General features: G+C 45.2%; 1 long non-coding RNA gene across 1 annotated transcript in view; it reads right to left on the minus strand.

Annotated features, from left to right (window-relative positions):
* Window positions 1–25,103, minus strand: part of LOC141164274 (uncharacterized) — a 272,067-nt gene that overhangs the window by 230,213 nt on the left and 16,751 nt on the right. Inside the window, exon 2 of the long non-coding RNA XR_012250892.1 lies at window positions 18,728–18,887. This is a non-coding gene — a long non-coding RNA (uncharacterized lncRNA). The remainder of the gene's footprint in view (window positions 1–18,727; window positions 18,888–25,103) is intronic.

The raw sequence follows: 25,103 nt of genomic DNA on the forward strand, positions 1-25,103 counted from the left end.
TCTCCAGTCACTGACATGGAGGGTTCAGAGTCCATTACCCCTGCAGTGTGGTCTCCATCCACTGACACACATGACATAGAGTCCATCACCACTGATTGCTGCACAGTATTGTCTCCAGTCACTGACATGGAGGGTTCAGAGTCCATTACCACTGCAGTGTGGTCTCCATCCACTGACATACATGACATAGAGTCCATCACCACTGGTTGCTGCACAGTATTATCTCCAGTCACTGACATGGAGGGCTCAGAGTCCATTACCCCTGCAGTGTGGTCTCCATCCACTGACACACATGACATAGAGTCCATCACCACTGATTGCTGCACAGTATTGTCTCCAGTCACTGACATGGAGGGCTCAGAGTCCATTACCCCTGCAGTGTGGTCTCCATCCACTGACACACATGACATAGAGTCCATCACCACTGATTGCTGCACAGTATTATCTCCATTCACTGACATGGAGGGTTCAGAGTCCATTACCACTGCAGTGTGGTCTCCATCCACTGACACACATGACATAGAGTCCATTACCACTGATTGCTGCACAGTATTATCTCCAGTCACTGACATGGAGGGTTGAGAGTCCATTACCCCTGCAGTGTGGTCTCCATCCACTGACACACATGACATAGAGTCCATCACCACTGATTGCTGCACAGTATTATCTCCAGTCACTGACATGGAGGGCTCAGAGTCAATTACCCCTGCAGTGTGGTCTCCATCCACTGACATACATGACATAGAGTCCATCACCACTGGTTGCTGCACAGTATTATCTCCAGTCACTGACATGGAGGGTTCAGAGTCCATTACCCCTGCAGTGTGGTCTCCATCCACTGACACACATGACATAGAGTCCATCACCACTGTTTGCTGCACAGTATTATCTCCAGTCACTGACATGGAGGGTTCAGAGTCCATTACCACTGCAGTGTGGTCTCCATCCACTGACACACATGACATTGAGTCCATCACCACTGATTGCTGCACAGTATTATCTCCAGTCACTGACATGGAGGGTTCAGAGTCCATTACCACTGCAGTGTGGTCTCCATCCACTGACATACATGACATAGAGTCCATCACCACTGATTGCTGCACAGTATTATCTCCAGTCACTGACATGGAGGGCTCAGAGTCCATTACCCCTGCAGTGTGGTCTCCATCCACTGACACACATGACATAGAGTCCATCACCACTGATTGCTGCACAGTATTATCTCCATTCACTGACATGGAGGGTTCAGAGTCCATTACCACTGCAGTGTGGTCTCCATCCACTGACACACATGACATAGAGTCCATTACCACTGATTGCTGCACAGTATTATCTCCAGTCACTGACATGGAGGGTTGAGAGTCCATTACCCCTGCAGTGTGGTCTCCATCCACTGACACACATGACATAGAGTCCATCACCACTGATTGCTGCACAGTATTATCTCCAGTCACTGACATGGAGGGTTCAGAGTCCATTACCACTGCAGTGTGGTCTCCATCCACTGACACACATGACATAGAGTCCATCACCACTGATTGCTGCACAGTATTATCTCCAGTCACTGACATGGAGGGCTCAGAGTCCATTACCACTGCAGTGTGGTCTCCATCCACTGACATACATGACATAGAGTCCATCACCACTGGTTGCTGCACAGTATTATCTCCAGTCACTGACATGGAGGGTTCAGAGTCCATTACCCCTGCAGTGTGGTCTCCATCCACTGACACACATGACATAGAGTCCATCACCACTGATTGCTGCACAGTATTATCTCCATTCACTGACATGGAGGGTTCAGAGTCCATTACCACTGCAGTGTGGTCTCCATCCACTGACACACATGACATAGAGTCCATTACCACTGATTGCTGCACAGTATTATCTCCAGTCACTGACATGGAGGGCTCAGAGTCCATTACCCCTGCAGTGTGGTCTCCATCCACTGACACACATGACATAGAGTCCATCACCACTGATTGCTGCACAGTATTATCTCCAGTCACTGACATGGGGGGCTCAGAGTCCATTACCCCTGCAGTGTGGTCTCCATCCACTGACACACATGACATAGAGTCCATCACCACTGATTGCTGCACAGTATTATCTCCAGTCACTGACATGGGGGGCTCAGAGTCCATTACCACTGCAGTGTGGTCTCCATCCACTGACACACATGACATAGAGTCCATCACCACTGATTGCTGCACAGTATTATCTCCATTCACTGACATGGAGGGTTCAGAGTCCATTACCCCTGCAGTGTGGTCTCCATCCACTGACACACATGACATAGAGTCCATCACCACTGATTGCTGCACAGTATTATCTCCAGTCACTGACATGGAGGGTTCAGAGTCCATTACCACTGCAGTGTGGTCTCCATCCACTGACACACATGACATAGAGTCCATCACCATTGATTGCTGCACAGTATTATCTCCAGTCACTGACATGGAGGGTTCAGAGTCCATTACCACTGCAGTGTGGTCTCCATCCACTGACACACATGACATAGAGTCCATCACCACTGATTGCTGCACAGTATTATCTCTATTCACTGACATGGAGGGCTCAGAGTCCATTACCGCTGCAGTGTGGTCTCCATCCACTGACATACATGACATAGAGTCCATCACCACTGATTGCTGCACAGTATTATCTCCAGTCACTGACATGGAGGGCTCAGAGTCCATTACCCCTGCAGTGTGGTCTCCATCCGCTGACATACATGACATAGAGTCCATCACCACTGATTGCTGCACAGTATTATCTCCAGTCACTGACATGGAGGGTTCAGAGTCCATTACCCCTGCAGTGTGGTCTCCATCCACTGACACACATGACATAGAGTCCATCACCACTGATTGCTGCACAGTATTATCTCCATTCACTGACATGGAGGGCTCAGAGTCCATTACCCCTGCAGTGTGGTCTCCATCCACTGACACACATGACATAGAGTCCATCACCACTGATTGCTGCACAGTATTATCTCCAGTCACTGACATGGAGGGTTCAGAGTCCATTACCCCTGCAGTGTGGTCTCCATCCACTGACACACATGACATAGAGTCCATCACCACTGATTGCTGCACAGTATTATCTCCAGTCACTGACATGGGGGGCTCAGAGTCCATTACCCCTGCAGTGTGGTCTCCATCCACTGACACACATGACATAGAGTCCATCACCACTGATTGCTGCACAGTATTATCTCCAGTCACTGACATGGAGGGTTCAGAGTCCATTACCCCTGCAGTGTGGTCTCCATCCGCTGACATACATGACATAGAGTCCATCACCACTGATTGCTGCACAGTATTATCTCCAGTCACTGACATGGAGGGCTCAGAGTCCATTACCCCTGCAGTGTGGTCTCCATCCACTGACACACATGACAGAGTCCATCACCACTGATTGCTGCACAGTATTATCTCCAGTCACTGACATGGGGGGCTCAGAGTCCATTACCACTGCAGTGTGGTCTCCATCCACTGACACACATGACATAGAGTCCATCACCACTGATTGCTGCACAGTATTATCTCCAGTCACTGACATGGAGGGCTCAGAGTCCATTACCCCTGCAGTGTGGTCTCCATCCACTGACATACATGACAGAGTCCATCACCACTGATTGCTGCACAGTATTGTCTCCAGTCACTGACATGGAGGGTTCAGAGTCCATTACCCCTGCAGTGTGGTCTCCATCCACTGACACACATGACATAGAGTCCATTACCACTGATTGCTGCACAGTATTGTCTCCATTCACTGACATGGAGGGCTCAGAGTCCATTACCCCTGCAGTGTGGTCTCCATCCACTGACACACATGACATAGAGTCCATCACCACTGATTGCTGCACAGTATTATCTCCAGTCACTGACATGGAGGGCTCAGAGTCCATTACCCCTGCAGTGTGGTCTCCATCCACTGACACACATGACATAGAGTCCATCACCACTGATTGCTGCACAGTATTGTCTCCAGTCACTGACATGGAGGGTTCAGAGTCCATTACCACTGCAGTGTGGTCTCCATCCACTGACACACATGACATAGAGTCCATTACCACTGATTGCTGCACAGTATTATCTCCAGTCACTGACATGGAGGGCTCAGAGTCCATTACCACTGCAGTGTGGTCTCCATCCACTGACATACATGACACAGAGTCCATCACCACTGATTGCTGCACAGTATTGTCTCTATTCACTGACATGGAGGGCTCAGAGTCCATTACCACTGCAGTGTGGTCTCCATCCACTGACACACATGACATAGAGTCCATCACCACTGATTGCTGCACAGTATTATCTCCAGTCACTGACATGGAGGGCTCAGAGTCCATTACCCCTGCAGTGTGGTCTCCATCCGCTGACACACATGACATAGAGTCCATCACCACTGATTGCTGCACAGTATTATCTCCAGTCACTGACATGGAGGGCTCAGAGTCCATTACCCCTGCAGTGTGGTCTCCATCCACTGACACACATGACATAGAGTCCATCACCACTGATTGCTGCACAGTATTGTCTCCAGTCACTGACATGGAGGGCTCAGAGTCCATTACCCCTGCAGTGTGGTCTCCATCCGCTGACATACATGACAGAGTCCATCACCACTGATTGCTGCACAGTATTATCTCCAGTCACTGACATGGAGGGTTGAGAGTCCATTACCACTGCAGTGTGGTCTCCATCCGCTGACATACATGACATAGAGTCCATCACCACTGATTGCTGCACAGTATTATCTCCAGTCACTGACATGGAGGGCTCAGAGTCCATTACCACTGCAGTGTGGTCTCCATCCACTGACACACATGACATAGAGTCCATCACCACTGATTGCTGCACAGTATTATCTCCAGTCACTGACATGGAGGGTTCAGAGTCCATTACCCCTGCAGTGTGGTCTCCATCCACTGACATACATGACATAGAGTCCATCACCACTGATTGCTGCACAGTATTGTCTCTATTCACTGACATGGAGGGTTCAGAGTCCATTACCCCTGCAGTGTGGTCTCCATCCACTGACATACATGACATAGTCCATCACCACTGATTGCTGCACAGTATTATCTCCAGTCACTGACATGGAGGGTTCAGAGTCCATTACCCCTGCAGTGTGGTCTCCATCCACTGACACACATGACATAGAGTCCATCACCACTGATTGCTGCACAGTATTGTCTCCAGTCACTGACATGGAGGGTTGAGAGTCCATTACCACTGCAGTGTGGTCTCCATTCACTGACATACATGACATAGAGTCCATCACCACTGATTGCTGCACAGTATTATCTCCAGTCACTGACATGGAGGGTTCAGAGTCCATTACCACTGCAGTGTGGTCTCCATCCACTGACACACATGACATAGAGTCCATCACCACTGATTGCTGCACAGTATTATCTCCAGTCACTGACATGGAGGGCTCAGAGTCCATTACCCCTGCAGTGTGGTCTCCATCCACTGACACACATGACATAGAGTCCATCACCACTGATTGCTGCACAGTATTATCTCCATTCACTGACATGGAGGGCTCAGAGTCCATTACCACTGCAGTGTGGTCTCCATCCACTGACACACATGACATAGAGTCCATCACCACTGATTGCTGCACAGTATTATCTCCATTCACTGACATGGAGGGCTCAGAGTCCATTACCCCTGCAGTGTGGTCTCCATCCACTGACATACATGACATAGAGTCCATCACCACTGATTGCTGCACAGTATTATCTCCAGTCACTGACATGGAGGGTTCAGAGTCCATTACCCCTGCAGTGTGGTCTCCATCCACTGACACACATGACATAGAGTCCATCACCACTGATTGCTGCACAGTATTATCTCCAGTCACTGACATGGAGGGTTCAGAGTCCATTACCCCTGCAGTGTGGTCTCCATCCACTGACACACATGACATAGAGTCCATTACCACTGATTGCTGCACAGTATTATCTCCAGTCACTGACATGGAGGGTTCAGAGTCCATTACCCCTGCAGTGTGGTCTCCATCCGCTGACATACATGACATAGAGTCCATCACCACTGATTGCTGCACAGTATTGTCTCCAGTCACTGACATGGAGGGCTCAGAGTCCATTACCACTGCAGTGTGGTCTCCATCCACTGACATACATGACATAGAGTCCATCACCACTGATTGCTGCACAGTATTATCTCCATTCACTGACATGGAGGGCTCAGAGTCCATTACCACTGCAGTGTGGTCTCCATCCACTGACATACATGACATAGAGTCCATCACCACTGATTGCTGCACAGTATTATCTCCATTCACTGACATGGAGGGCTCAGAGTCCATTACCCCTGCAGTGTGGTCTCCATCCACTGACATACATGACATAGAGTCCATCACCACTGATTGCTGCACAGTATTGTCTCCATTCACTGACATGGAGGGCTCAGAGTCCATTACCACTGCAGTGTGGTCTCCATCCACTGACACACATGACATAGAGTCCATCACCACTGATTGCTGCACAGTATTATCTCCAGTCACTGACATGGAGGGCTCAGAGTCCATTACCACTGCAGTGTGGTCTCCATCCACTGACACACATGACATAGAGTCCATCACCACTGATTGCTGCACAGTATTATCTCCAGTCACTGACATGGAGGGCTCAGAGTCCATTACCCCTGCAGTGTGGTCTCCATCCGCTGACACACATGACATAGAGTCCATCACCACTGATTGCTGCACAGTATTATCTCCAGTCACTGACATGGAGGGTTCAGAGTCCATTACCCCTGCAGTGTGGTCTCCATCCGCTGACATACATGACATAGAGTCCATCACCACTGATTGCTGCACAGTATTGTCTCCAGTCACTGACATGGGGGGCTCAGAGTCCATTACCACTGCAGTGTGGTCTCCATCCACTGACACACATGACATAGAGTCCATCACCACTGATTGCTGCACAGTATTATCTCCAGTCACTGACATGGAGGGTTCAGAGTCCATTACCACTGCAGTGTGGTCTCCATCCACTGACACACATGACATAGAGTCCATCACCACTGATTGCTGCACAGTATTGTCTCCATTCACTGACATGGATGGTTCAGAGTCCATTACCACTGCAGTGTGGTCTCCATCCACTGACACACATGACATAGAGTCCATCACCACTGATTGCTGCACAGTATTGTCTCCATTCACTGACATGGAGGGCTCAGAGTCCATTACCACTGCAGTGTGGTCTCCATCCACTGACATACATGACATAGAGTCCATCACCACTGATTGCTGCACAGTATTGTCTCCAGTCACTGACATGGAGGGCTCAGAGTCCATTACCCCTGCAGTGTGGTCTCCATCCACTGACACACATGACATAGAGTCCATCACCACTGATTGCTGCACAGTATTGTCTCCAGTCACTGACATGGAGGGTTCAGAGTCCATTACCCCTGCAGTGTGGTCTCCATCCGCTGACACACATGACATAGAGTCCATCACCACTGATTGCTGCACAGTATTGTCTCCATTCACTGACATGGAGGGCTCAGAGTCCATTACCACTGCAGTGTGGTCTCCATCCACTGACATACATGACATAGAGTCCATCACCACTGATTGCTGCACAGTATTGTCTCCAGTCACTGACATGGAGGGCTCAGAGTCCATTACCCCTGCAGTGTGGTCTCCATCCACTGACACACATGACATAGAGTCCATCACCACTGATTGCTGCACAGTATTATCTCCAGTCACTGACATGGAGGGCTCAGAGTCCATTACCCCTGCAGTGTGGTCTCCATCCACTGACATACATGACATAGAGTCCATCACCACTGATTGCTGCACAGTATTATCTCCAGTCACTGACATGGAGGGTTCAGAGTCCATTACCCCTGCAGTGTGGTCTCCATCCGCTGACATACATGACATAGAGTCCATCACCACTGATTGCTGCACAGTATTATCTCCAGTCACTGACATGGAGGGTTCAGAGTCCATTACCCCTGCAGTGTGGTCTCCATCCACTGACATACATGACATAGAGTCCATCACCACTGATTGCTGCACAGTATTATCTCCAGTCACTGACATGGAGGGTTCAGAGTCCATTACCCCTGCAGTGTGGTCTCCATCCACTGACATACATGACATAGAGTCCATCACCATTGATTGCTGCACAGTATTGTCTCGAGTCACTGACATGGAGGGCTCAGAGTCCATTACCCCTGCAGTGTGGTCTCCATCCGCTGACACACATGACATAGAGTCCATCACCATTGATTGCTGCACAGTATTGTCTCCAGTCACTGACATGGAGGGTTCAGAGTCCATTACCCCTGCAGTGTGGTCTCCATCCACTGACACACATGACATAGAGTCCATCACCACTGATTGCTGCACAGTATTATCTCCAGTCACTGACATGGAGGGTTCAGAGTCCATTACCCCTGCAGTGTGGTCTCCATCCGCTGACACACATGACATAGAGTCCATCACCACTGATTGCTGCACAGTATTATCTCCAGTCACTGACATGGAGGGTTCAGAGTCCATTACCCCTGCAGTGTGGTCTCCATCCACTGACATACATGACATAGAGTCCATCACCACTGATTGCTGCACAGTATTGTCTCCAGTCACTGACATGGAGGGTTCAGAGTCCATTACCCCTGCAGTGTGGTCTCCATCCACTGACACACATGACATAGAGTCCATCACCACTGATTGCTGCACAGTATTGTCTCCAGTCACTGACATGGAGGGCTCAGAGTCCATTACCCCTGCAGTGTGGTCTCCATCCACTGACACACATGACATAGAGTCCATCACCACTGATTGCTGCACAGTATTGTCTCCAGTCACTGACATGGAGGGTTCAGAGTCCATTACCACTGCAGTGTGGTCTCCATCCACTGACATACATGACATAGAGTCCATCACCACTGATTGCTGCACAGTATTATCTCCAGTCACTGACATGGAGGGTTCAGAGTCCATTACCCCTGCAGTGTGGTCTCCATCCACTGACATACATGACATAGAGTCCATCACCACTGATTGCTGCACAGTATTGTCTCCAGTCACTGACATGGAGGGTTCAGAGTCCATTACCACTGCAGTGTGGTCTCCATCCACTGACATACATGACATAGAGTCCATCACCACTGATTGCTGCACAGTATTATCTCCAGTCACTGACATGGAGGGTTCAGAGTCCATTACCCCTGCAGTGTGGTCTCCATCCACTGACACACATGACATAGAGTCCATCACCACTGATTGCTGCACAGTATTGTCTCCAGTCACTGACATGGAGGGCTCAGAGTCCATTACCCCTGCAGTGTGGTCTCCATCCACTGACACACATGACATAGAGTCCATCACCACTGATTGCTGCACAGTATTGTCTCCAGTCACTGACATGGAGGGCTCAGAGTCCATTACCCCTGCAGTGTGGTCTCCATCCACTGACACACATGACATAGAGTCCATCACCACTGATTGCTGCACAGTATTGTCTCCAGTCACTGACATGGAGGGTTCAGAGTCCATTACCACTGCAGTGTGGTCTCCATCCACTGACATACATGACATAGAGTCCATCACCACTGATTGCTGCACAGTATTATCTCCATTCACTGACATGGAGGGTTCAGAGTCCATTACCACTGCAGTGTGGTCTCCATCCACTGACACACATGACATAGAGTCCATCACCACTGATTGCTGCACAGTATTATCTCCAGTCACTGACATGGAGGGTTCAGAGTCCATTACCCCTGCAGTGTGGTCTCCATCCACTGACACACATGACATAGAGTCCATCACCACTGATTGCTGCACAGTATTATCTCCAGTCACTGACATGGAGGGCTCAGAGTCCATTACCCCTGCAGTGTGGTCTCCATCCACTGACACACATGACATAGAGTCCATCACCACTGATTGCTGCACAGTATTGTCTCCAGTCACTGACATGGAGGGCTCAGAGTCCATTACCCCTGCAGTGTGGTCTCCATCCACTGACACACATGACATAGAGTCCATCACCACTGATTGCTGCACAGTATTATCTCCAGTCACTGACATGGAGGGCTCAGAGTCCATTACCCCTGCAGTGTGGTCTCCATCCACTGACACACATGACATAGAGTCCATCACCACTGATTGCTGCACAGTATTATCTCCAGTCACTGACATGGAGGGTTCAGAGTCCATTACCCCTGCAGTGTGGTCTCCATCCACTGACATACATGACATAGAGTCCATCACCACTGATTGCTGCACAGTATTGTCTCCAGTCACTGACATGGAGGGCTCAGAGTCCATTACCCCTGCAGTGTGGTCTCCATCCACTGACACACATGACATAGAGTCCATCACCACTGATTGCTGCACAGTATTGTCTCCAGTCACTGACATGGAGGGTTCAGAGTCCATTACCCCTGCAGTGTGGTCTCCATCCACTGACACACATGACATAGAGTCCATCACCACTGATTGCTGCACAGTATTGTCTCCAGTCACTGACATGGAGGGTTCAGAGTCCATTACCACTGCAGTGTGGTCTCCATCCACTGACACACATGACATAGAGTCCATCACCACTGATTGCTGCACAGTATTGTCTCCAGTCACTGACATGGAGGGTTCAGAGTCCATTACCACTGCAGTGTGGTCTCCATCCACTGACATACATGACATAGAGTCCATCACCACTGATTGCTGCACAGTACTATCTCCAGTCACTGACATGGGGGGTTCAGAGTCCATTACCCCTGCAGTGTGGTCTCCATCCGCTGACACACATGACATAGAGTCCATCACCACTGATTGCTGCACAGTATTATCTCCAGTCACTGACATGGAGGGTTCAGAGTCCATTACCCCTGCAGTGTGGTCTCCATCCGCTGACACACATGACATAGAGTCCATCACCACTGATTGCTGCACAGTATTATCTCCAGTCACTGACATGGAGGGTTCAGAGTCCATTACCACTGCAGTGTGGTCTCCATCCACTGACACACATGACATAGAGTCCATCACCACTGATTGCTGCACAGTATTATCTCCAGTCACTGACATGGGGGGCTCAGAGTCCATTACCACTGCAGTGTGGTCTCCATCCACTGACATACATGACATAGAGTCCATCACCACTGATTGCTGCACAGTATTATCTCCAGTCACTGACATGGAGGGTTCAGAGTCCATTACCCCTGCAGTGTGGTCTCCATCCACTGACATACATGACATAGAGTCCATCACCACTGATTGCTGCACAGTATTATCTCCAGTCACTGACATGGAGGGCTCAGAGTCCATTACCACTGCAGTGTGGTCTCCATCCACTGACACACATGACATAGAGTCCATCACCACTGATTGCTGCACAGTATTATCTCCAGTCACTGACATGGAGGGCTCAGAGTCCATTACCCCTGCAGTGTGGTCTCCATCCACTGACACACATGACATAGAGTCCATCACCACTGATTGCTGCACAGTATTGTCTCCAGTCACTGACATGGAGGGTTCAGAGTCCATTACCCCTGCAGTGTGGTCTCCATCCACTGACACACATGACATAGAGTCCATCACCACTGATTGCTGCACAGTATTATCTCCAGTCACTGACATGGAGGGCTCAGAGTCCATTACCACTGCAGTGTGGTCTCCATCCGCTGACATACATGACATAGAGTCCATTACCACTGATTGCTGCACAGTATTGTCTCCAGTCACTGACATGGAGGGCTCAGAGTCCATTACCCCTGCAGTGTGGTCTCCATCCACTGACACACATGACATAGAGTCCATCACCACTGATTGCTGCACAGTATTGTCTCCAGTCACTGACATGGAGGGTTCAGAGTCCATTACCCCTGCAGTGTGGTCTCCATCCACTGACACACATGACATAGAGTCCATCACCACTGATTGCTGCACAGTATTATCTCCAGTCACTGACATGGAGGGTTCAGAGTCCATTACCACTGCAGTGTGGTCTCCATCCGCTGACATACATGACATAGAGTCCATCACCACTGATTGCTGCACAGTATTATCTCCAGTCACTGACATGGAGGGTTCAGAGTCCATTACCCCTGCAGTGTGGTCTCCATCCACTGACATACATGACATAGAGTCCATCACCACTGATTGCTGCACAGTATTATCTCCAGTCACTGACATGGAGGGTTCAGAGTCCATTACCCCTGCAGTGTGGTCTCCATCCACTGACACACATGACATAGAGTCCATCACCACTGATTGCTGCACAGTATTATCTCCAGTCACTGACATGGAGGGTTCAGAGTCCATTACCCCTGCAGTGTGGTCTCCATCCACTGACATACATGACATAGAGTCCATCACCACTGATTGCTGCACAGTATTATCTCCAGTCACTGACATGGAGGGCTCAGAGTCCATTACCACTGCAGTGTGGTCTCCATCCACTGACACACATGACATAGAGTCCATCACCACTGATTGCTGCACAGTATTATCTCCAGTCACTGACATGGAGGGCTCAGAGTCCATTACCCCTGCAGTGTGGTCTCCATCCACTGACACACATGACATAGAGTCCATCACCACTGATTGCTGCACAGTATTGTCTCCAGTCACTGACATGGAGGGTTCAGAGTCCATTACCCCTGCAGTGTGGTCTCCATCCACTGACATACATGACATAGAGTCCATCACCACTGATTGCTGCACAGTATTGTCTCCAGTCACTGACATGGAGGGCTCAGAGTCCATTACCCCTGCAGTGTGGTCTCCATCCACTGACACACATGACATAGAGTCCATCACCACTGATTGCTGCACAGTATTGTCTCCAGTCACTGACATGGAGGGTTCAGAGTCCATTACCCCTGCAGTGTGGTCTCCATCCACTGACATACATGACATAGAGTCCATCACCACTGATTGCTGCACAGTATTATCTCCAGTCACTGACATGGAGGGCTCAGAGTCCATTACCCCTGCAGTGTGGTCTCCATCCACTGACATACATGACATAGAGTCCATCACCACTGATTGCTGCACAGTATTATCTCCAGTCACTGACATGGAGGGCTCAGAGTCCATTACCCCTGCAGTGTGGTCTCCATCCACTGACATACATGACATAGAGTCCATCACCACTGATTGCTGCACAGTATTGTCTCCAGTCACTGACATGGAGGGCTCAGAGTCCATTACCCCTGCAGTGTGGTCTCCATCCACTGACACACATGACATAGAGTCCATCACCACTGATTGCTGCACAGTATTATCTCCAGTCACTGACATGGAGGGCTCAGAGTCCATTACCACTGCAGTGTGGTCTCCATCCACTGACACACATGACATAGAGTCCATCACCACTGATTGCTGCACAGTATTATCTCCAGTCACTGACATGGAGGGTTCAGAGTCCATTACCCCTGCAGTGTGGTCTCCATCCACTGACATACATGACATAGAGTCTATCACCACTGATTGCTGCACAGTATTATCTCCAGTCACTGACATGGGGGGCTCAGAGTCCATTACCCCTGCAGTGTGGTCTCCATCCACTGACATACATGACATAGAGTCCATTACCACTGATTGCTGCACAGTATTATCTCCAGTCACTGACATGGAGGGCTCAGAGTCCATTACCACTGCAGTGTGGTCTCCATCCACTGACACACATGACATAGAGTCCATTACCACTGATTGCTGCACAGTATTATCTCCAGTCACTGACATGGAGGGCTCAGAGTCCATTACCCCTGCAGTGTGGTCTCCATCCACTGACACACATGACATAGAGTCCATCACCACTGATTGCTGCACAGTATTATCTCCAGTCACTGACATGGAGGGTTCAGAGTCCATTACCCCTGCAGTGTGGTCTCCATCCACTGACATACATGACATAGAGTCTATCACCACTGATTGCTGCACAGTATTATCTCCAGTCACTGACATGGGGGGCTCAGAGTCCATTACCCCTGCAGTGTGGTCTCCATCCACTGACATACATGACATAGAGTCCATTACCACTGATTGCTGCACAGTATTATCTCCAGTCACTGACATGGAGGGCTCAGAGTCCATTACCACTGCAGTGTGGTCTCCATCCACTGACACACATGACATAGAGTCCATTACCACTGATTGCTGCACAGTATTATCTCCAGTCACTGACATGGAGGGCTCAGAGTCCATTACCCCTGCAGTGTGGTCTCCATCCACTGACACACATGACATAGAGTCCATCACCACTGATTGCTGCACAGTATTGTCTCCAGTCACTGACATGGAGGGTTCAGAGTCCATTACCACTGCAGTGTGGTCTCCATCCACTGACACACATGACATAGAGTCCATCACCACTGATTGCTGCACAGTATTATCTCCAGTCACTGACATGGAGGGCTCAGAGTCCATTACCCCTGCAGTGTGGTCTCCATCCACTGACACACATGACATAGAGTCCATCACCACTGATTGCTGCACAGTATTATCTCCAGTCACTGACATGGAGGGCTCAGAGTCCATTACCACTGCAGTGTGGTCTCCATCCACTGACACACATGACATAGAGTCCATCACCACTGATTGCTGCACAGTATTATCTCCAGTCACTGACATGGAGGGTTCAGAGTCCATTACCCCTGCAGTGTGGTCTCCATCCACTGACATACATGACATAGAGTCTATCACCACTGATTGCTGCACAGTATTATCTCCAGTCACTGACATGGGGGGCTCAGAGTCCATTACCCCTGCAGTGTGGTCTCCATCCACTGACATACATGACATAGAGTCCATTACCACTGATTGCTGCACAGTATTATCTCCAGTCACTGACATGGAGGGCTCAGAGTCCATTACCACTGCAGTGTGGTCTCCATCCACTGACACACATGACATAGAGTCCATTACCACTGATTGCTGCACAGTATTATCTCCAGTCACTGACATGGAGGGCTCAGAGTCCATTACCCCTGCAGTGTGGTCTCCATCCACTGACACACATGACATAGAGTCCATCACCACTGATTGCTGCACAGTATTGTCTCCAGTCACTGACATGGAGGGTTCAGAGTCCATTACCACTGCAGTGTGGTCTCCATCCACTGACATACATGACATAGAGTCCATCACCACTGATTGCTGCACAGTATTATCTCCAGTCACTGACATGGAGGGTTCAGAGTCCATTACCCCTGCAGTGTGGTCTCCATCCGCTGACACACATGACATAGAGTCCATCACCACTGATTGCTGCACAGTATTATCTCCAGTCACTGACATGGAGGGTTCAGAGTCCATTACCCCTGCAGTGTGGTCTCCATCCGCTGACACACATGACATAGAGTCCATCACCACTGATTGCTGCACAGTATTATCTCCAGTCACTGACATGGAGGGTTCAGAGTCCATTACCACTGCAGTGTGGTCTCCATCCACTGACACACATGACATAGAGTCCATCACCACTGATTGCTGCACAGTATTATCTCCAGTCACTGACATGGAGGGTTCAGAGTCCATTACCACTGCAGTGTGGTCTCCATCCGCTGACATACATGACATAGAGTCCATCACCACTGATTGCTGCACAGTATTGTCTCCAGTCACTGACATGGAGGGTTCAGAGTCCATTACCCCTGCAGTGTGGTCTCCATCCACTGACATACATGACATAGAGTCCATCACCACTGATTGCTGCACAGTATTATCTCCAGTCACTGACATGGAGGGCTCAGAGTCCATTACCCCTGCAGTGTGGTCTCCATCCACTGACACACATGACATAGAGTCCATCACCACTGATTGCTGCACAGTATTATCTCCAGTCACTGACATGGAGGGCTCAGAGTCCATTACCACTGCAGTGTGGTCTCCATCCGCTGACATACATGACATAGAGTCCATTACCACTGATTGCTGCACAGTATTGTCTCCAGTCACTGACATGGAGGGCTCAGAGTCCATTACCCCTGCAGTGTGGTCTCCATCCACTGACACACATGACATAGAGTCCATCACCACTGATTGCTGCACAGTATTGTCTCCAGTCACTGACATGGAGGGTTCAGAGTCCATTACCCCTGCAGTGTGGTCTCCATCCACTGACATACATGACATAGAGTCCATCACCACTGATTGCTGCACAGTATTATCTCCAGTCACTGACATGGAGGGCTCAGAGTCCATTACCCCTGCAGTGTGGTCTCCATCCACTGACATACATGACATAGAGTCCATCACCACTGATTGCTGCACAGTATTATCTCCAGTCACTGACATGGGGGGCTCAGAGTCCATTACCCCTGCAGTGTGGTCTCCATCCACTGACACACATGACATAGAGTCTATCACCACTGATTGCTGCACAGTATTATCTCCAGTCACTGACATGGGGGGCTCAGAGTCCATTACCCCTGCAGTGTGGTCTCCATCCACTGACATACATGACATAGAGTCCATCACCACTGATTGCTGCACAGTATTATCTCCAGTCACTGACATGGAGGGCTCAGAGTCCATTACCCCTGCAGTGTGGTCTCCATCCACTGACATACATGACATAGAGTCCATCACCACTGATTGCTGCACAGTATTATCTCCAGTCACTGACATGGAGGGCTCAGAGTCCATTACCCCTGCAGTGTGGTCTCCATCCACTGACACACATGACATAGAGTCCATTACCACTGATTGCTGCACAGTATTATCTCCAGTCACTGACATGGAGGGCTCAGAGTCCATTACCCCTGCAGTGTGGTCTCCATCCACTGACATACATGACATAGAGTCCATCACCACTGATTGCTGCACAGTATTATCTCCAGTCACTGACATGGAGGGTTCAGAGTCCATTACCCCTGCAGTGTGGTCTCCATCCACTGACACACATGACATAGAGTCCATCACCACTGATTGCTGCACAGTATTATCTCCAGTCACTGACATGGAGGGTTCAGAGTCCATTACCCCTGCAGTGTGGTCTCCATCCACTGACACACATGACATAGAGTCCATCACCACTGCAGTGTGGTCTCTATCCGCTGACACACATGACATAGAGTCCATTACCACTGATTGCTGCACAGTATTATCTCCAGTCACTGACATGGAGGGTTCAGAGTCCATTACCCCTGCAGTGTGGTCTCCATCCGCTGACACACATGACATAGAGTCCATCACCACTGATTGCTGCACAGTATTGTCTCCATTCACTGACATGGAGGGCTCAGAGTCCATTACCCCTGCAGTGTGGTCTCTATCCGCTGACACACATGACATAGAGTCCATTACCACTGATTGCTGCACAGTATTATCTCCAGTCACTGACATGGAGGGTTCAGAGTCCATTACCCCTGCAGTGTGGTCTCCATCCACTGACACACATGACATAGAGTCCATCACCACTGCAGTGTGGTCTCTATCCGCTGACACACATGACATAGAGTCCATCACCACTGATTGCTGCACAGTATTATCTCCAGTCACTGACATGGAGGGCTCAGAGTCCATTACCCCTGCAGTGTGGTCTCCATCCACTGACACACATGACATAGAGTCCATCACCACTGATTGCTGCACAGTATTGTCTCCAGTCACTGACATGGAGGGTTCAGAGTCCATTACCCCTGCAGTGTGGTCTCCATCCGCTGACATACATGACATAGAGTCCATCACCACTGATTGCTGCACAGTATTGTCTCCAGTCACTGACATGGAGGGTTCAGAGTCCATTACCCTGCAGTGTGGTCTCCATCCACTGACATACATGACATAGAGTCCATCACCACTGATTGCTGCACAGTATTGTCTCCAGTCACTGACATGGAGGGCTCAGAGTCCATTACCCCTGCAGTGTGGTCTCCATCCACTGACACACATGACATAGAGTCCATCACCACTGATTGCTGCACAGTATTATCTCCAGTCACTGACATGGAGGGCTCAGAGTCCATTACCACTGCAGTGTGGTCTCCATCCACTGACACACATGACATAGAGTCCATCACCACTGATTGCTGCACAGTATTGTCTCCAGTCACTGACATGGAGGGTTCAGAGTCCATTATAACATTTGTATTATTTGCTGTAGACAGACATTCACTAGCACCAGTGAGCGGGGTCTCACTCACAGCGCTGAGGGGGGTCTCACTCACAGTATCAGTACAGGGTGCACTTTCTTTCTCACTCTCAGCAGCTGAGCTCACTTCATTGCTGCATAGAGAGGTCACTGCAGTTAACCCCTCGTTTGCTGGCACACTTTCCTCTGCAGCACTTTCTGGTGTCTCGGACCCCTCACATTGTGCCCCTGATATCAGCGCTGCACTTCTCACTGGGCTTCCCTGCTCCACAATGCTGTACACAGTTTTATATTTAATGTCCTTATTCCCTATGAAGCGTTTTCTGCTCACAGTCTGGGCTCTGGATTCCTTCTTTTTCTCTTTAGCCCAAGTCTCCTTTCTGGGCACAGAGATTAAACCTTTCTCCAGTTTTTCTTTCCTGATCAGCAGCTCTCGGCTGCAATCATCCAGACACTTGCAGTTCATCAGCTTTACCTTAGGATCAGTCTCTTTCTTAATTTCTTCTTTTAGTTTGCTGATATGCAATTCCAGCTTAAATATACTTTGCCTTGTAACTTTAGCATTTAATCCTCCAACATAACAAGCAGGTTTAGAAGACTCACCAGCCACCATCTCCAGCTTTCCATTACCATCAGGTGCAGGCTGCAGGCCCGACTCCAGACCAGGGGCTTTCCCTGGATCATCAGCCCAGCTCCCCTCCCCTCCACCTGGGTCAGAAGCCTCCGCCCTGCTGAGAGCTCTCAAGCACACGTCTATCCTCTCCTATGGACAAGAATAGAACTACTATAATACTGCCCCCTATGTACAAGAATATAACTACTATAATACTGCCCCCTATGTACAAGAATATAACTACTATAATACTGCCCCGTATGTACAAGAATATAACTACTATAATACTGCCCCTATGTACAAGAATATAACTACTATAATACTGCCCCCTATGTACAAGAATATAACTACTATAATACTGCTCCTATGTACAAGAATATAACTACTATAATACTGCCCGCTATGTACAAGAATATAACTACTATAATACTGCCCCCTATGTACAAGAATATAACTACTATAATACTGCCCCTATGTACAAGAATATAACTACTATAATACTGCCCCCTATGTACAAGAATATAACTGCTATAATACTGCTCCTATGTACAAGAATATAACTACTATAATACTGCCCCCTATGTACAAGAATATAACTACTATAATACTGCCCTCTATGTACAAGAATATAACTACTATAATACTGCCCCCTATGTACAAGAATATAACTACTATAATACTGCCCCTATGTACAAGAATATAACTACTATAATACTGCTCCTATGTACAAGAATATAACTACTATAATACTGCCTCCTATGTACAAGAATATAACTACTATAATACTGCCCCCTATGTACAAGGATATAACTACTATAATACTGCTCCTATGTACAAGAATATAACTACTATAATACTGCTCCTATGTACAAGAATATAACTACTATAATACTGCTCCTATGTACAAGAATATAACTACTATAATACTGCTCCTATGTACAAGAATATAACTACTATAATACTGCTCCTATGTACAAGAATATAACTACTATAATATTGCCCCCTATGTACAAGAATAGAACTACTATAATATTGCCCCCTATGTACAAGAATAGAACTACTATAATACTGCCCCCTATGTACAAGAATATAACTACTATAATACTGCCCCTATGTGCAAGAATATAACTACTATAATACTGCTCCTATGTACAAGAATATAACTACTATAATACTGCCCCCTATGTACAAGAATAGAACTACTATAATACTGCCCCCTATGTACAAAAATATAACTACTATAATACTGCCCCTATGTGCAAGAATATAACTACTATAATACTGCCCCCTGTGTACAAGAATATAACTACTATAATACTGCCCCTATGTACAAGAATATAACTACTATAATACTGCTCCCTATGTACAAGAATATAACTACTATAATACTGCCCCTATGTGCAAGAATATAACTACTATAATACTGCCCCCTATGTACAAGAATAGAACTACTATAATACTGCCCCCTATGTACAAGAATAGAACTACTATAATACTGCCCCTATGTCCAAGAATATAACTACTATAATACTGCCCCCTGTGTACAAGAATATAACTACTATAATACTGCCCCTATGTACAAGAATAGAACTACTATAATACTGCCCCCTATGTACAAGAATATAACTACTATAATACTGCCCCTATGTGCAAGAATATAACTACTATAACACTGCCCCCTGTGTACAAGAATATAACTACTATAATACTGCCCCTATGTACAAGAATATAACTACTATAATACTGCTCCCTATGTACAAGAATATAACTACTATAATACTGCTCCTATGTACAAGAATATAACTACTATAATACTGCCCCCTATGTACAGTAATATAACTACTACAATACTGCTCCTATGTACAAGAATATAACTACTATAATACTGGTCCTATGTACAAGAATATATCTACTATAATACTGCCCCTATGTACTAGAATATTACTATAATACTGCTCCTATGTACAAGAATAAAACTACTATAATACTGCTCCTATGTACAAGAATATAACTACTATAATACTGCCCCCTATGTACAAGAATATAACTACTATAATACTGCCCCCTATGTACAAGAATATAACTACTCTAATATTGCCCCCTATGTACAAGAATATAACTACTATAATACTGCCCCCTATGTACAAGAATATAACTAATATAATGCTGCCCCTATGTACAAGAATATAACTACTATAATACTGCTCCCTATGTACAAGAATATAACTACTATAATACTGCCCCTATGTACAAGAATATAACTACTATAATACTGCCCCCTATGTACAAGAATATAACTACTATAATACTGCTCCTATGTACAAGAATATAACTACTATAATACTGCCCGCTATGTACAAGAATATAACTACTATAATACTGCCCCCTATGTACAAGAATATAACTACTATAATACTGCCCCTATGTACAAGAATATAACTACTATAATACTGCCCCCTATGTACAAGAATATAACTGCTATAATACTGCTCCTATGTACAAGAATATAACTACTATAATACTGCCCCCTATGTACAAGAATATAACTACTATAATACTGCCCTCTATGTACAAGAATATAACTACTATAATACTGCCCCCTATGTACAAGAATATAACTACTATAATACTGCTCCTATGTACAAGAATATAACTACTATAATACTGCCCCTATGTACAAGAATATAACTACTATAATACTGCCCCCTATGTACAAGAATATAACTGCTATAATACTGCTCCTATGTACAAGAATATAACTACTATAATACTGCCCCCTATGTACAAGAATATAACTACTATAATACTGCCCCCTATGTACAAGAATATAACTACTATAATACTGCCCCTATGTACAAGAATATAACTACTATAATACTGCTCCTATGTACAAGAATATAACTACTATAATACTGCCTCCTATGTACAAGAATATAACTACTATAATACTGCCCCCTATGTACAAGGATATAACTACTATAATACTGCTCCTATGTACAAGAATATAACTACTATAATACTGCTCCTATGTACAAGAATATAACTACTATAATACTGCTCCTATGTACAAGAATATAACTACTATAATACTGCTCCTATGTACAAGAATATAACTACTATAATACTGCTCCTATGTACAAGAATATAACTACTATAATACTGCCCCTATGTACAAGAATATAACTACTATAATACTGCCCCCTATGTACAAGAATATAACTGCTATAATACTGCTCCTATGTACAAGAATATAACTACTATAATACTGCCCCCTATGTACAAGAATATAACTACTATAATACTGCCCTCTATGTACAAGAATATAACTACTATAATACTGCCCCCTATGTACAAGAATATAACTACTATAATACTGCCCCTATGTACAAGAATATAACTACTATAATACTGCTCCTATGTACAAGAATATAACTACTATAATACTGCCTCCTATGTACAAGAATATAACTACTATAATACTGCCCCCTATGTACAAGGATATAACTACTATAATACTGCTCCTATGTACAAGAATATAACTACTATAATACTGCTCCTATGTACAAGAATATAACTACTATAATACTGCTCCTATGTACAAGAATATAACTACTATAATACTGCTCCTATGTACAAGAATATAACTACTATAATACTGCTCCTATGTACAAGAATATAACTACTATAATATTGCCCCCTATGTACAAGAATAGAACTACTATAATATTGCCCCCTATGTACAAGAATAGAACTACTATAATACTGCCCCCTATGTACAAGAATATAACTACTATAATACTGCCCCTATGTGCAAGAATATAACTACTATAATACTGCTCCTATGTACAAGAATATAACTACTATAATACTGCCCCCTATGTACAAGAATAGAACTACTATAATACTGCCCCCTATGTACAAAAATATAACTACTATAATACTGCCCCTATGTGCAAGAATATAACTACTATAATACTGCCCCCTGTGTACAAGAATATAACTACTATAATACTGCCCCTATGTACAAGAATATAACTACTATAATACTGCTCCCTATGTACAAGAATATAACTACTATAATACTGCCCCTATGTGCAAGAATATAACTACTATAATACTGCCCCCTATGTACAAGAATAGAACTACTATAATACTGCCCCCTATGTACAAGAATAGAACTACTATAATACTGCCCCTATGTCCAAGAATATAACTACTATAATACTGCCCCCTGTGTACAAGAATATAACTACTATAATACTGCCCCTATGTACAAGAATAGAACTACTATAATACTGCCCCCTATGTACAAGAATATAACTACTATAATACTGCCCCTATGTGCAAGAATATAACTACTATAACACTGCCCCCTGTGTACAAGAATATAACTACTATAATACTGCCCCTATGTACAAGAATATAACTACTATAATACTGCTCCCTATGTACAAGAATATAACTACTATAATACTGCTCCTATGTACAAGAATATAACTACTATAATACTGCCCCCTATGTACAGTAATATAACTACTACAATACTGCTCCTATGTACAAGAATATAACTACTATAATACTGGTCCTATGTACAAGAATATATCTACTATAATACTGCCCCTATGTACTAGAATATTACTATAATACTGCTCCTATGTACAAGAATAAAACTACTATAATACTGCTCCTATGTACAAGAATATAACTACTATAATACTGCCCCCTATGTACAAGAATATAACTACTATAATACTGCCCCCTATGTACAAGAATATAACTACTCTAATATTGCCCCCTATGTACAAGAATATAACTACTATAATACTGCCCCCTATGTACAAGAATATAACTAATATAATGCTGCCCCTATGTACAAGAATATAACTACTATAATACTGCTCCCTATGTACAAGAATATAACTACTATAATACTGCCCCTATGTACAAGAATATAACTACTATAATACTGCCCCCTATGTACAAGAATATAACTACTATAATACTGCTCCTATGTACAAGAATATAACTACTATAATACTGCCCGCTATGTACAAGAATATAACTACTATAATACTGCCCCCTATGTACAAGAATATAACTACTATAATACTGCCCCTATGTACAAGAATATAACTACTATAATACTGCCCCCTATGTACAAGAATATAACTGCTATAATACTGCTCCTATGTACAAGAATATAACTACTATAATACTGCCCCCTATGTACAAGAATATAACTACTATAATACTGCCCTCTATGTACAAGAATATAACTACTATAATACTGCCCCCTATGTACAAGAATATAACTACTATAATACTGCTCCTATGTACAAGAATATAACTACTATAATACTGCCCCTATGTACAAGAATATAACTACTATAATACTGCCCCCTATGTACAAGAATATAACTGCTATAATACTGCTCCTATGTACAAGAATATAACTACTATAATACTGCCCCCTATGTACAAGAATATAACTACTATAATACTGCCCCCTATGTACAAGAATATAACTACTATAATACTGCCCCTATGTACAAGAATATAACTACTATAATACTGCTCCTATGTACAAGAATATAACTACTATAATACTGCCTCCTATGTACAAGAATATAACTACTATAATACTGCCCCCTATGTACAAGGATATAACTACTATAATACTGCTCCTATGTACAAGAATATAACTACTATAATACTGCTCCTATGTACAAGAATATAACTACTATAATACTGCTCCTATGTACAAGAATATAACTACTATAATACTGCTCCTATGTACAAGAATATAACTACTATAATACTGCTCCTATGTACAAGAATATAACTACTATAATATTGCCCCTATGTACAAGAATAGAACTACTATAATATTGCCCCCTATGTACAAGAATAGAACTACTATAATACTGCCCCCTATGTACAAGAATATAACTACTATAATACTGCCCCTATGTGCAAGAATATAACTACTATAATACTGCTCCTATGTACAAGAATATAACTACTATAATACTGCCCCTATGTACAAGAATATAACTACTATAATACTGCTCCTATGTACAAGAATATAACTACTATAATACTGCTCCTATGTACAAGAATATAACTACTATAATACTGCCCTCTATGTACAAGAATATAACTACTATAATACTGCCCCCTATGTACAAGAATATAACTACTATAATACTGCTCCTATGTACAAGAATATAACTACTATAATACTGCCCCTATGTACAAGAATATAACTACTATAATACTGCCCCCTATGTACAAGAATATAACTGCTATAATACTGCTCCTATGTACAAGAATATAACTACTATAATACTGCCCCCTATGTACAAG

The sequence above is a fragment of the Phyllobates terribilis genome, unplaced genomic scaffold (genome assembly GCF_046119375.1).
Source record: "Phyllobates terribilis strain yellow unplaced genomic scaffold, ASM4611937v1 Scaffold_10__3_contigs__length_209671492, whole genome shotgun sequence".
In the NCBI taxonomy this organism is placed as follows: domain Eukaryota; kingdom Metazoa; phylum Chordata; class Amphibia; order Anura; family Dendrobatidae; genus Phyllobates; species Phyllobates terribilis.